This window comes from Gavialis gangeticus, unplaced genomic scaffold, assembly GCF_001723915.1.
Source record: "Gavialis gangeticus isolate Ggan-Ray unplaced genomic scaffold, GavGan_comp1, whole genome shotgun sequence".
Classification (NCBI taxonomy): domain Eukaryota; kingdom Metazoa; phylum Chordata; order Crocodylia; family Gavialidae; genus Gavialis; species Gavialis gangeticus.
The window spans coordinates 78,192,458-78,196,578 of NW_017728993.1; positions in this window are offsets into that span (position 1 = coordinate 78,192,458).

Consider the following 4,121-nt stretch of genomic DNA (forward strand, 5'->3'; position numbering starts at 1 on the left):
AAAAAGAATTTTTCCAACTATTTGAGTTGGTCTAATAAAATATCAGATTCACCCAAAGAACCTTGTCTCTCTGTGTCCTTAGACCAACATGGCTCCAACCTATACCCCTCTCTTCAGAGTGACACTTAGTTGGCCGCATTTTGGCAAGGACTCGACAGTTAGGCCCCAGCTGCATAAAAAAAATCTTAGGCACAGGCTTGGCTTGACCCACTGTAATTTGTGCAAGAGCCATTGATAAGAATCCAAAATCCCCAGAAAAGCCACATTGTTGCATGAGTCCTGGGCAAGCCAAATCATGTCAGTGCATGGGTCTATTTGAGGCGTGTAGTTTGTAGCCATGTTGGTCTAAGGACACAGGCAGACAGCTTGCTAAGAAGTTTTCCAACTATTTGAGTTAGTCTAATAAAAGATATTGGATTTACCCAAAGCACCTGGGTCTATTTGAATGGCTTAATTTGCAGGGCCCAGCCGGGCCTTCATAGACTTCATAGACAAAAAGCCCTGAAGGGTGAAAGTACGCAGAAGGCTGGGCAGTGTGGACAGTGCCACACTACCCTGCCTTCTCCCTAGCTTCAGACCACCAGACTTTCTACCCATAGGTTGAAAGTGTATGAGAAAGAGCGCAAGTGAGGAAACAGAAAATGCATTAATCCTGCCAGCATTTAGGCATGTGAATAGCTCCGCTGCACTCAAATCAACTACTCACATAAAAAGTACATATATGTACACGTGTGCACATTTTTGATATTAGTTGCTAAGAAACCGATTCTTGTTGGACATGTGTAAAGGAATAATTAGACTCATGATCTTTCATTGGGTTATATTTAGCCCTTCTGCAAACAGATACACCTAAGGTTTATTTCTCTAGGAGCTCTCATGCCAGGGTTAAATTTGGTCCATTAAGTTTACAGATAGGAGTGCAGTGACAGGGCAGTTAAGGTGTCCACTACAGCTCCAGAGGCAAGAGAGTTCAAGCCTTGCTCTGATTATGTGCCCCAGTTGATTCAGCTTTAAATGGGTATCTGGTCATTTGGCCTGGAGAGTGAAAGGCAACAGGATGGGATGCTTCCTGGTGTGCTGTTAACGATAGAAACTGATGGGCCATAATCACACAAGCTCTACAGGCTGCAAACCAATAACATTGGTAAGGGGGAGGGGGGTGGCAACTGGGACAGCAGTGCCAATAGCTGCTTCTGGGGCTACCATCACAGCAGTGGCTAATCATCATAGTGGCAGTTAATGCTGCTCAATGCATTATGGCTGCCTTGCAATTGTTCTTTAGTAAACTCAGGAGGTTTGGATTAGTTTGTAAGGACTACAGTAATTTTGGCAAAGGTTATATTATATCCTGTATAAATCATCAAAGAGGGACCAAAATAGACAGGTGTGTAAAGTGAGCAGGTATAGGTTATTTACCTGGAGGTTTTATAACTACTGCATATATTTCATATCACAGTGGGGGGAAAGTAATGGTTTGGGGATTCTAGAAAAGATGATTAATGTTACTGTTGCTTATAATGCTGTTCATCTTTGCTTTGTCCCAGGTCCTTAACAAACTGCTTAACATGGAATCTAATGGAAGAAATTAACACACTAAATCCACAAAATATATCAGTAGTTACAATTACCATGAGTAGCTTTCCACACAAGAGAAGTCTTACTGACTATGAAATGGAAGAAAAACAAGCACTAGCCTTGAGAAAGCTCCAAGTCCCATTCATCTTACATGAACTAAACAGCCAGATTCCCACCCACACCAAATTTCCTTCACCATCACCCTCATTCACTGCAATGAAACATTTATAAAACAGAAAGTTTACATTACTGTGCCAAAGCACAAACGTCATTGATTTTGCTGCTCCTTCTGAAATCAATCATAATATCAACACTTGAAGAGAAGAATAAGTGCAAGCCAATTATATATTAAACACATAAAATAGCATCAAGGAGGTTGAACATTCAAATATGCAAAAGCCAGGAAATTACAAATATTAAGTATTCTGATGCAATCTTTTCTTGGCCATGTTGCACATCTTATATCTATATGTCTTGTTGTATATAGATTAAGATGCAATAAAACATACAGAATGTGCAACAAGACCAATTCAAAGTTGAAGCACAAGAATGAACATTGAGTGCTAACTTTCTGCATGCTTAATTCTGTATTAATTTTTTGTCACATTTAAGCATACCTGCAGCTCCCACTGAAGTCCATGGAAGATGTTGGGGCTCATCTTATTGTAGAATATTTTCCAGTTATCTTTTTTAATTAAAAACACTAAATCAATGTTGCTTTCATTGAGGCTATTCATCCATTGCTGAACAACTACTTAACTACTTACAAATGAACTTCTCTGAAGGTATCAAGTGAGGTGAAGCAAAAATACTCCCATAAGATCTGCCAACAAATAAATGTACCTGCTTGAAATGCCAAAATCTGATGCTCCTTTCAGTACACTATGTTTACAAGGCTTCATCTAAAATGATCTGTATGTCCAGGGGTCATGTTTTATGAAAGAATAAGTAGATGAGATTCAAAAAAGGGAGACAAGAAAAAAATAAGGCTATGAAAAAACTTTAATTTGGAGAGAAATTAAGAAGAGTCAACCATTTACCTTAGAAATGAAACAAACAAAAGATGACGTTATAAAATAGAGAATGTAGACTAGGAACTTCTGTTCTTCCTGTCCTGTGAGGCAAGAAAAAAAGCCTGTGTAAGAAATCAAAGGATGGCAAATTCTAAACACCAGTGACTTGGACTCCAAAAGGGATTGGATGTTTATGTGGATTACAAGAATGTCCAGAATTATTATAGCTAGTAATAAAAAAATGTACCCAAAAAGATAAAACCTCATGTTTAGCATTGGAACCAATCTCAACGATGGATTTAAATTAAACCTTCAATCTTCCCTCTGTGGTGTCTTACACTTTTTTTGAGGTATTTGCTGCTTACTATTTTTGGACTTGATGGACCACAAGTCCACTGTAGCACATATTGATCCAGTGTAGGAATCCCACCTAGCCTGTTGGGTTTATCTGTCTCAAGGATGGGTGGTTCACATATCCCCATGGCCTCTTGTGGCTTTATTTTTGATTGGGGAAATTATTCCTATTCATGGTGCTATAACAGTTTATCACTAAGAGTAAACTAAGTAGATTCTCACAACTGACACAAAATGTCCCAGTTTTCATGCTTGGAAGAGCAGGGTCAGAGTTGGCAATCTTGATACTTAATACCTAAATTAAAACTCCAGTTAGATTTAATAAAAAGAGGGCAGTCTTGAGAAAAGTGCTGTTATGCCATTCCACCATTCAACCCTTCTTCTCTAAAGGAAAAATAAGACCAAGAGAAAATTCTAGTGCATGTGCAGGAAAAGGATGTCTTTAGATTTTCAAACTGATTTCCTTTACACTTGAAGTGTTTTTCCTTCCCAAATATGGACTATACAATAAACTAAGTTTGAGGTTTTCAGCTTCCACCATATTATATTTCATTCAGAACGCATGAGGAAATATTTTTTTATGCTTACATAACATAAATTGGCTGACGCAATTCTGTTTAGATCGTTTTGAAAGATAAAAGTCATAATGGTATCCCAAAAGAAAAATTTTGGCAAAAAAGGAAATTAACATAGGATGGCAAACTCACGATCAAATGAAGAAAAATATGTTAAAATTAAGATCTCTTCTCAGTCTTAACTACAGCATGTTATCAGCAAACACTCTTAAAGCCAAAAATATTTGAGCTTGGTTGTAGTTTATGCTAAGGAAACTTTATACCACCCTAGGAATGCAAGGCTAGCTAAGGTTGGCATAAACTTACACCCACCTTCAAAGGCCTTTTTATTCATTCAGAACAGCATAAATAGACCTTAATGTACATTAAAATCCATTCCTTGTCTTCTCACAATTCAAATCAGATTCATGATGAACTTTTCAAGCATCTTCAATTCTCTGACTAAAAACCAGCATGAAAAGTATTAAGAATATCTCCCTCAGTTGGCCCGGGTGAGAAGTGGCTGAACTATCATCTAGGCAAGTCCCTCAACTGTGTCACCAAGACACAAAATACAGCAAAATTCAGCTTACAATTGCTGAAATATTTGAAAATGCCACAAAAA